This window comes from Choloepus didactylus, chromosome 2 (assembly GCF_015220235.1).
Source record: "Choloepus didactylus isolate mChoDid1 chromosome 2, mChoDid1.pri, whole genome shotgun sequence".
Taxonomy (NCBI): Eukaryota; Metazoa; Chordata; class Mammalia; order Pilosa; family Megalonychidae; genus Choloepus; species Choloepus didactylus.
Window position 1 is genome coordinate 226,168,187 of NC_051308.1, and position 12,099 is coordinate 226,180,285.

The window sequence follows — 12,099 nt, forward strand, 5'->3', positions numbered from 1 at the left end:
AGCATTTTAAGAAGTAAAATATAAGTTTAAACTATAAAAACGGCAACTTCTTTTTTAAGGTAATATCCAGAATTGGTGGAGGTAGCTGATGCAGGCTGAAAGAACTCCCACCCTCCTTAGACAGCACCCCCTTTCCAAGCAAGACTGAATTAGGTCCTCTTCCTTTGGGCTTCGTTATCACTCTGGACTCACATCTATCATGCCTTATTGTTATTGGATATATACATGACTGTGTCATTCAATTAGATTTCAGACCCCTGAGAACTGTCTTCTCAGAATATTCCCCGTGCCTTGCATGGTACCTGGAACAGAGTATAAACGCCACACATATTTATCATATGATCATTGAATGAGTAATGAGAGTAAAATTGGTACCACTTTCCCCAAGGGCAATTTCATTAAGTACATTAAGTCTTTAAAACTGTTCATAGTCTTTGACCCAGGGATTCAACACTGAGGAAATTGTCCTATCAGAGAGGTACAAAAAGATGGGTGTGCGATGATGTTCATATCAGGGTTAGTTTTAATAACAGAAAATTGGCAACAATGTATCTGTCCAACATTCAATAACAGGTCAAATTTTTATTACACTTTTCTGTGCCAGACTGTTCCGGCATGAATAAAACAAAGTCTCTTCTTCAAAAAGAAAAATTACTTCAAAATACTTTCAAACTGATAGGACAGTTACAAACAGAATACAAATCCCTTGCAGAGAACTCCAACATACCACCATGCCCCCAGATACCCAGATCGACCAATTTTTAAAAGTTGCCATATCATTCTAGCTATCTACTCATCATTCTATCAATCTCGATCTATCTGTCTGTGCATCTATCTGTGTATCTATCTGTCTGTCAGTCTACATAATTATCAATCCAGAGAAACTAAGATGGTGGCTAGGTGAGACAGGGCAAAAATACACCTCTGTTAAAAACACTAGAAAAAAAACAGAAAGTGACCCAGAATATCGGTTACAGCGATGAGCCAGCTGGACAAGGTCTTCTAGTTGCACAGAGGCCGTATACTTGGTGAAACTGAGAGTCTGCACTCTGAAACAAGTGAGTAAGCTGGCTGGAAGACCTGCAGCCACGCGGCGGTCTGGGAAAGCCAGGGTTTGGCGTTTGGAGACCAACGGGCTCTTTTAAAAAAAAAAAAAGGGAAAAACCCAGGAGCGGCTGCAGCTGCAATAGTGAGAACCACGCAGTAAAACACAGCAAGAGGGGGCTGGGCCGGCCTCTCGGTGTCTGGCCTGGAAGATAGACCGCTGCAGATACCCTCGGGGATGGGGGAACAGAGGGGAGAGCCAGAAGCAGAAAGAAACCCCACGGCTAGCAGCTGGCTCCCTGGAGGGCTGGATAAACTCCTGCCTGGGGCCGTGCCCACAGCCCAGAGCCCCGTCAGTTGTCCCGGAGCTGGGAAGGAGGAACTGTGTGAGGAGGGGGGTGTGGAGACGCCCCATTCGGCCATCTTTGCATCAGGCTGAAAGCACCCCGGCACAGCACGGCGGCCCAGGGCTTCCCTTGAGGGACGGCGCGCACTGGTGACGTAGCATGGCATTCCCTGGAGGATCGTGGCTGGGCGGGGGGACCCACTCAGTGAACCCAGGGACACTACACCAAGTCCGGTGGTTTGTGGGACAGCGAGAGAGAGGGTCTGGGGCTGAAATGAAACTTGCGGCAGCCTTGAATCCCCAGGAACCTGGGGGATTTGAATATTACAACTGTCCTTCCTCCCTGGCCACCCGTACACATGCCCCACATTCAGGGCGGACAGCTCCAGCAACACACCCAAACTGAGTTCTCCAACTGAACCCCACAAGAATCATTTCCCCATACACTGTGGGGACAAGGTGGAGAACTTACTTGAGGGGTGTAGGTGACTCACAGACGCCACCTGCTGGGGAGTTAGAGAAAGTGTGCACCACCAAACTGCGTTTCTGAAAAATTAGATAGGTATTTTTTTTTTTTTACAACTTGAAAGAACCCTATCAAGCAAAGCAAATGCCAAGAGGCCAAAAACAACAGAAAATCTTAATGCATATGATAAAACCAGATGATCTGGAGAATCCAACTCCAAACACACAAATCAAGATATCGGAAGAGACAAAGTACCTCGCACAATTAATCAAAGAACTACAATCGAGGAATGAAAACACGGCAAAGGATTTAAAGGATATCAAGAAGACCATGGCCCAGGATATAAGCAACATAAAGAAGACCCTAGAAGAGCATAAAGAAGACATTGCAAGAGTAAATAAAAAAATAGAAGATCTCATGGAAATAAAAGAAACTGTTGGCCAAATTAAAAAGACTCTGGATATTCACAATACAAGACTAGAGGAAGCTGAACAACATCTCGGTGTCCTAGAAGTCCACAGAACAGAAAATGAAAGAACAAAAGAAAGAATGGAGAAAAAATCGAAAAAATTGAAACGGATCTCAGGGATACGATAGATAAAATAAAACATCCAAACTTAAGACTCATTGGTGTCCCAGAAGGGGAAGAGAAGGGTAAAGGTCTAGAAAGAGTATTCCAAGAAATTGTTGGGGAAAACTTCCCAAACCTTCTACACAATATAAATACACAAAGCATAAATGCCCAGCGAACTCCAAACAGAATAAATCCAAATAAACCCACTCCGAGACATATTCTGATCAGACTCTCAAATACTGAAGAGAAGGAGCAAGTTCTGAAAGCAGCAAGAAAAAAGCAATTCACCACATACAAAGGAAACAACATAAGACTAAGTTGTGACTACTCAGCGGCCACCATGGAGGCGAGTAGGCAGTGGCATGACATATTTAAAATTCTGAGAGAGAAAAATTTCCAACCAAGAATACTTTATCCAGCAAAACTCTCCTTCAAATTTGAGGGAAAGCTTAAATTTTTCACAGACAAACAAATGCTGAGAGACTTTGCCAATAAAAGACCTGCCCTACTTCAGATTCTAAAGGGAGCCCTACCAACAGAGAAACAAAGAAAGGAGAAAGAGATATAGAGAATTTTAACAGACATATATAGTACCTTACATCCCAAATCACCAGGACACTCATTTTTCTCCAGTGATCACAGATCTTTCTCCAGAAGGGCCCATAAGCTGGGACATAAAACAAGCCTCAAGAAATTTAAAAAAAAAATTGAATATACTCAAAGCACATTCTCCAACCACAATGGAATACAAATAGAAGTCAATAATTTTTGAACTGTAATTCCACTATTTACTTCCTACATGATATAAAATACACAAACTCTAATGACAAATCAGTGGTTTTGAACTCAATGTAAAATATGTAATTTTAGAAAACTATATAAAGGTGGGGGAATGGAGTAGTATAGGAACATAGTTTATGTGTCCTATTGAAGTGAAGGTGGTATCAAAGAAAAACAAGATTGATATGGATTTAAGAGGTTAATTTTAAGCCCCACGGTAAACACAAAGAAATTATCAGAGAATATAGCCATAGAGATGAAAAGTAGAGTTTGGGTTAAGAGAAATGGGGGAAGGGGCAATGGGAAGTTAAGAAATGAGTGTAGGGTTGCTGTTTGAGGTGAAGGGAAATTTCTAGTAATGGATGATGGGAAAGAGCATTACAACATTCTAAATGTGATTAATCTCACTAATGGAAGGCTAGGGAGGGGGTGGAATGGGAAGATTTAGGCTGTATATATGTCTCCACAATTGAAAAAAAAAAAAAAGACAGTCTAAATAGATGACAATTGAATGCCAAGGATGAACTTGGATGAGATTGGAGGATAGAGGACAGGTGGCTCAAAGGGACACAGTTGAGACATAAGGAAAAGGAAATATAGAATGTAAACTTCATATCATTGTTGAATCTCTTGTACTTCTTAGCTGCGCTTAATGGGATTGCAAAAAGAATTTTCTTGTTCATGGGAAGTGTATACGTGAATTATAGTGTATATTCAAGGATGTGTGCAGCTAGCTCTCATATGTTCAGAAGACAGAGCAATAGATGATGGATGATAGGGAGGGAGGGAGGGAGGGAAAGAAATAGCGATGTGACAGCATGTTAAAGTTGGTGGATTGAGCTATCGGGGAGGAGGGTCAGGGTATGATGGAATTCTGTGTATGGGGTTAGTACTGTTTTTGCAACTGTTCCTATAACTTTGAATTTATTTCAAAATAAAAAAAAATTATCAATCCATTTTCTGAATACATGAGTGTAGGTGGTATATATCATGCTCCTTAAACCCTTAATACTGCCATGTACATTTCCTCAGAACAAGAATATTCACTTATATAACTACCTTAAATGCAGTTGTTCTGGTTTGTCTTATCCTGCCGGGATGCAAAACACCAGAAATGGATTGGCTTTTATAAAAGGGGGTTTATTTGGTTACACAGTTACCGTCTTAAGGCCATAAAGTGTTCAAGGTAAAGAGGAATCTTCACTGAAGGATGGCCAATGGCCACCGGAAAACCTCTGTTAGCTTGGAAGGCATGTGGCTGGCATCTGCTCTGGAGTTCTGGTTTCAAAATTGTTTTCTCCCAGGAGTTCCTCTCTAAGTTTCACCTTCTCTCCAAAATGTCACTCAGTTGCTCTTAGGGCGTTTGTCCTCTCTTAGCTTCTCTGGAGCAAAAGTCTGCTTTCAAAGGCCATCTCCAAAACGCCCCCGTAAGCTTCAGCACCTCTCTCAGCTTCCATGCATTCTTCAAAGTGTCCCTCTTGGCTGTATGAAAGCTTGCTCCTTCTGTCTGAGGTTATATAGTGCTCCAGTAAACTAATCAAGGCCCATACTGAATGGGTGGGGCCACACCTCCATGGAAATTATCCAGTGAAAGATCTCGCCCACAGTTGAGTGATCACATCTCCATGGAAACATCCAATCAAAAGTCTGCAACCCAATCAACAACAATGTATTTCCTGCCCGCACAAGACTGCATCAAAGATAATGGCGTTTTGGAGGACATAATACATCCAACCCAGCACAACAGTTATCAAGTTCAAGAAATTTAACATCAATATAAAACTTACAGTCTATATTCCTTTTTTTTCTGTATGTCCCAATAGCATCATTTTGAGCTTTCTCTGCTCCCATGTTAGATCCCATCTGGATCATGTATTGCCTTTAATTGCTCTTTCAAAGTCCCTACTTTTGAGGAACTTCTAATCAGCAGGGAGAGATAGATAATAAACAACAAATAAATAAATATATAATATAGTGTCAGATTTAAAAAAAAAAAGCTATTAGGAAAAAAAGGAGGTATGTTAACCATGTTAATCTAGGCTCTGCAGAAAACAGAGTCTGAGCAAAGGCTTACAAGGCTGCTCTTTGAAAAAGGAGTGCAATCCCAGAGTAGCGGCAGCGAGAGAAAAGGAGAGGGTGGCAGGGAGGAAGATACAGTAATACAAGGGTGTGTTATTGAGCTGGGAGCCACTAGGTGTGACTGATTGCTTGATCTTGCAGGAGCATTCTCTGAGAAGCTACAATGGTTTGGTCTCAGATGGTCTGAGACAATACAGTCTTCTCTGAATCTCCCGTCTCCTTATTGGTCCAGGGTTTGCCCCACCGGTGCTCTCTCCGGGTGGCCCAGGAAACACACAGGGCATGGGCACGAGGCAAGGGCTGTCAGGAGGAGCCCGCGTGAAGCTGATGGGAGCCCTTGCAGAGCTGCTTCCACAGTGGCAACTGGCACAAGGGCAGGTGAGGCCACAAGCATCCAAAGTCAGGCAGAGATACATCAACAAAGGACAGAAAATGACAATGGGATGGTATTGTAGAGAAGATGATAAAAAAGGGCCATCTCAAGAGATAAGAGAGTAATCCTTGGGAATATCTGCGGCACGGCACCGTTGCAGGCAGAGGGGAGATCAGGTACAATGGCCCTGAGCAGGGAAAGAGCATGGTACATTTGTGAAAGAGCAACGCTTTAGCAGGTGGTCAGAAGGAAGTAGGAGAAAGTGTTTGCAGTTGAGATCGAAAAGGTTGACCAGGATCAGATTGTGTGGGGCCTTGAGGCCTTGTAAGAAATTTCTATTTAATTCTAAATCCACTGCAAGGTTTTGAACTGATTTACCTTCTAAAAGGATAACTGTAACTGCTGTGTAGAAAATAGGCTATTGGGGGGCCAATATTTAAAAAGCAGGGGCACCAGATAAGGAGATTGTTACAATGATCCATGGGAAAAATAACGACGGCTTGGTCTAGGATAGTAACAGTGGAGAAGTGGTCAGATTCAGTATACAAACAACTAACAGGGTTTGCTGATGGATGAGGGGTGTGAACCCAAGAGGGAAATCAAGAGACACCATGAGCATGATGGGAAGACTGCAGATAATGCATCAAAAAAGGGCAGAAGTGTCCAAGGCCATGCGCTTCAAATAAGCTGAGTTGGGGGAAGGAGGAAGGAGCCAACGGCCTGTAAGTAGCAATGAGGAGCAAGAAGGGCCCCACCCTACCCTCAGACTCCCTTGCTTTCAGAAAAAGCCGTGCCCTTGGAACAGCCAACATTCAGTGAGAGCTAGAAAATGAAGGCAACACTTAGAAGAGAGATTTAAGATGTAAGGGATTTTGATGACTTCCAGAGGGCAGTGAAGAAGGGCTTGAGGGATTGTGCCAGTTTGAATATATTATGTCCCCCAAAATGCCATTATCTTTGATGCAATCTTGTGGGGCCAGTCATATTAGTGTTGATTAGATTGTAATTCTTTGATTGAGTGTTTCCATGGAGATGCGACCCACCCAACTGTGGGTAATGAATTTGATTGGATAATTTCCATGGAGGTATAGCTTACTTCAGCCAAGAGGGACACTTTGAAGAACGCACAGGAGCTGAGAGAGTAGCTGCAGTTGAGAGACAGTTTGAAGACAGCCGTTGAAAGCAGACTCTTGCTCCAGAGAAGCTAAGAGAGGACAAATGCCCCAAGAGCAACTGAGAGTGATGCTGCAGCCTAGAGAGGAACATCTTGGGAGAAAGCCATTATGAAACACAACCTGGGAGCAAGCAGACGACAACCACGTGCCTTCCAAGCTAACAGGTTTTCCAGACACCAACAGCCTGTCTCCAGTGAAGAAACCCGATTGTTGATGTCTTACCTTGGACACCTTATGGCCTTAAGACTGTAACTTTGTAACGAAATAAACCCCCTTTATAAAAGCCAATCCATTTCTGGTGTTTTGCTTAACGGCAGCATTAGCAAACTGGAACAGGGATGATGGAGGAATGGATGATTGGATGGGTTTAGGGGATGACTGTTGGGTGCTGAGAGAATCTGGGACTTCTCGAGGTGACCTAGATAAGCAGGGATATGAGGCCTGGTAGGATTCATCCAAAAGGTTTCGGGTGAGATGGATCATCACTTTTCATGAAAGCTTCTTGGGATTGGTCTCTTAAGCAATTTGTAGTGGAGAGTGATATCATTAATAGCATGAATGTGTGGAACATGTAATCCCCCTTAACTGATCTTATTTAAAAATTCAAACAGTTCCATTATTAGAAAGTCTTTATTTCCCATGATCTGTCTTTAAAAGGTGTTAATCAGCTAACTTTGTGGGGAGCAGGAGGGAGACCACTACCAATTTACAAGTATGATCACGGGAAAGGAATTATATTCGCTGCCTTGGGGAAAAGAAATTAGAGCCCCTGGAAATGGAAGGTTTCGAAATGAAGAATAGATGAGAAATGAATGCAGAAGTTCCTTCCCTGAAGTGTAAGGAACCAGCTGATTCGGAGGTAACTGCTGAATCTCAAAAGAAAGTTGGTGGGTCCTAGGGTGCTGGATGTAGGGCATATAGCAGAACAGGAAGGCACCCTCCTGCTCTCAAAATGAGAGTGCTCTGAAAGACTTCTGAAATTGGAATGTTTTAGATTCCCTGTGGCTTACATAACCTGGCTGTCCTCCATTTCTCCAGACTTCAGGATAGTTGCCCACTCCTTTCAATATCCCCACTACTATAGTCAGAATACCCATCCTGAAGTTTCAGTCTGTTCCCCCAATATTTCTGAGGCTCTCCAAGAGGTCCCCTGCTCTTCGAAGACTAAGCCCAGTGTGCCAATTTGTATGTATTATGTCCCCCAGAAAAAGCCATGTCTTTTGATGCAATCTTGTGGGGACAGACGTATTAGTGTTGATTAAGTCGGAATCATTGGATTAGGTCGTTTCCATGGAGATGTGATCCACCAACTGTAGGTGATAACTCTGAATAGATTATTTCCATGGAAATGTGGCCCTGCTCATTCAGCATGGGCCTTGATTAGTTCAATGGAGCCCTATAAAAGATCAGACAGAAGGAGGTCACGGATAGCTGCAGCTGAGAGACACATTTTGAAGACAGCCTTTGGAAGCTGACACTGACATTTTGGAGAACACCATTCTGAAACCCAACCTGGGAGCAAAGGAAGAAGACGCCAGCCACGTGTCTTCGCAGCTGACAGAGGTTTTCCGGATGCTATTGACCATCCTTCAGCGAAGGTACCCTATTGTTAATGCCTTACCTTGGACACTTAATGGCCTTCAGACTGTAACTTTGTAACCAAATAATGCCCCTTTATAAAAGCCAATCCATTTCTGGTATTTTGCATAACAGCAGCATTAGCAAACCAGAACACCCAGACATCACCTCCTCCAGACTTTCTTAACCTTCCACAACCCCTATCAAGCCAGATTGGATTAGTGCCTCTTCTCCCTGCTCCTGTAGCCCCCAAATAAAATTGCCACAATATGGGTTAGTGGTTATGAGCATAGTTTGAAGCCAGACTTCTCTCTAGTATACAACTCTGGGTAAATCCCTTCATTGTCCTGTTATCGGTTTTCTTTTCAGTAAAAGGGGAATAATAATAGCATTTATTTCATAGGATTAGTGTGATTATTAGACATTCATATGTTTAGAGTTCTTAGAAAAGTGCCTGGAACACAGCATTCAATACTGGCATTTATTTGAATGATTACATGCACAGAAACTGTTTGTTTTTAGCCCCATATTAAAAACTTATCTAAAATCACTCTAAAAGGTGTAAAGAACAAGCCTAAAAGAATCAAACTAATCCACAAGCAACATAACTGCCTATCAGAAAAATCACTCTTTAAAGTAAACAACAACAACAACAAAATCCAACATTCACCAGCATAAAACTCATTCAATCAAAAATTACTAGACATATGAAGAAACAGGGCAAAAATCAGTCAATAGAAACAGACCCAGAACTGAAAAAATTATGGAATTTGGGGAGAAGAACGTTAAAACAGCTATTATAAATATGCTCTGTATGCTCAAGGAGGTAAAGGAAAACTTCAACATAATAAGGAAAAAATAAAACTTCTGGTGATGAAAAATGCAAAATATAAAATAAAAACTATTAAGTCTTAAAATGTACAGAGTTCCTGTCTGGAACAATGGGAATGTTTTGATAATGGATGGTGGTGATGGTAGCACAACATTGTGAACATAATTAACAGCACTGAAATATATATCCAAATGTGGTTAAAAGGGGAAATGTTAGGTTGTATATATAATAACAGAATTTTAAAAATCTATGGAACTGCACTATATAAATTGTGAACCCTAAGGTAAACCATCAACTATACTTAACAGTACAATTATAAAAATGTGCTTTCATCAATTATAACAAATGTTCCACAGCAATGCAAGGAGTTAATAATAGGGTAGTGTGCTGGTTTGAAGCTGTCATGGACCCCAGAAGAGCCATAATCTTTTAATCCAATCTTGTGGGGTGGGACCTTTTGATTGAATAGTCCCATGTTGATGTGACTCTTCTCAGTCAGAGTAGGTCTTAGTTAGATCACTGGAGTCCTTTAAGAGAGCTCACAGAGAGAAGGAGCTCAGAGAAGCTAAGAGAGACATTTTGGAGAGAAGCTAAAATATGTAATCCAGAGTTTGCCCCCAGGAGAAGCTAAGAGCTGACACAGACCCAGACGCTTGGAGATGCAGACAGAAAGACTTTTGGAGATGCTAAGCTAAGAGATGAAGCCCGGAGTTTGCCCTGGAGAAGCTAAGAGAGGACTCCCAGACACTTAGAAAGAAATGCCCCAGGAGAACTAAGCAGAGAGCTGAGAGAAGCTAAGAGAGACAGAAGCCCAGACACATTTTGGAGAAAGCCATTTTGAGACCAGAACCCAGGAGGAAAGGACCAGCAGACACCAGCATGTGCCTTCCCAGCTGACAGAGGTGTTCTGGATGCCATCAGCCTTTCTTCAGTGAAGGTATTCTCTTGTTGATGCCTTAGTTTGGACACTTTTATGGCCTTAGAACTGTAAATTTGTAACCTAATAAATCGTCTTTATAAAAGTCAATCCATTTTTGGTATTTTCATAATGGCAGCTTTATATGGGAATCCTGTATTTTATGCATGATTGTTCTGTAAACCCACACCTTCTCTAATAAAAAAAAATAACAATAAAAAACCATACAGAATAGGATTCATATAGATGATACGCTGCAGAAGAGTCACAAATGACTATGCCTCTGTTCCAAAAAAACTTTATTTATATACACTGAAATTTGTAATTCATATTATTTTCATGTCACTAAATATTTTCTTCTGACATTTTTCCAACCCTTTAAAAAATGTAAAAACATTTCTTAACTGAGAGCCATGCAAAAACAGGCTATGACCCAGATTTGGTCCAAAGACTGTAGTTTGCTGACCCCTAGTATAGACTCCCACTTTCCAAGGCTGATCTAGCTGCTGCCAGCCTGCCAGCTACTGAGATCAAGGCTGAGCCACTGAGATGGCACTATTCCTCACAACCAGCTACATGGTGGCAAGTTGGCTGCACTGGTTCCCTTCCATCCCAGAGGAAGTTCAATGGAATCCTTGCTGAGACCCTGTCAAGAATGCACCCTTTTATGGAGTCGAGAGGTCACTCTGGTGGACATTCTTATGCACTATATAGATAACACCTCTTAGGCTTTAATGTATTGGAATAGCTAGAAGTAAATACCTGACACTACCAAACTCCAACCCAGCAGCCTGGACTCCTGAAGACAATTATATAATAATGTAGATTACAAGGGGTGACAGTGTGATTTTGAGGACCTTGTGGATCACACCCCCTTTATCTAGTGTATGGATGAGTGGAGGAATGGGGATAAAAACTAAAGGACAAATGGGGTGGGATGGGGGGGATGATTTGGGTGTTTTTTTTTTTTCACTTTTATTTTTTATTCTTGTTCTGGTTCTTTCTGATGTAAGGAAAATGTTCAGAGATACATTGTGGTGATGAACGCATAACTGTTATCATACTGTGGACAGTGGATTGCATATCATGGATGATTGTATGATGTGTGAATGTATTTCAATAAAACTGAATTTAAAAAAAAAAAAAAAAGAACAAAAAAAAAAAAAGAATGCACCCTCTTGGGGACAAGGCCAAAAGAACCCAGAATTGTAGGTTCTTTGGAAAGGCCCATGATGCATTCCCACAAGTTCAGACAACTATTTTGGGCAGATTAGTCATAGAATCCCACATGGCATAGCATTTGACCAAGGGCTTCATTTCACAGCAAAGAAGGTGGAAGAGTAAGTTCATGTCCATGGGTTCCACTAGTTAGTTCCTATCCTGCACCATCCAGAAGCTGCCAGCCTCTTGGACATTGGAGTAGCCTACTGAAGGCACAGCTGAAGTGCCAGTTGAGGGGCAATACTCTGCAAGGATATGGTGCCATCCTTCAGGAAGCAACAGAAGCAGTAAATCAGAGACCTTAACATGGCACTTGGAAACCCAATAAGAATTCATGGGTCTGGGAACCAAGGAGTAGAAGCAAGCCTGGTCCTACTTATCATCATTCACATGGACCCACTGGAAGTCTTTTGCTCCCCATCCACACAATTCTGGGTTCTTAGTGGCCTTGTCCCCAAATGGGGTGCACTTTTGGCAGAGTCACAGCAAAGATTTTATTGAACTACAAGCTATGACTTTGTATTCCTTGTGTCCAGGGACCAGCAGGTAAGAAGAGGAGTCACATCTTGGCAAGGATAAATTGACCCTGATTGCAGAAAGAGGTAGGGTTATGCACAATGGGGGCTCGGAGGAATATGTGAGGAACCCAGGTGATCCAGTTGGGTGCCTCTTGCTATCCCTTGCCCAGTTGCAACTATTAAATGGGCAAGTGCAG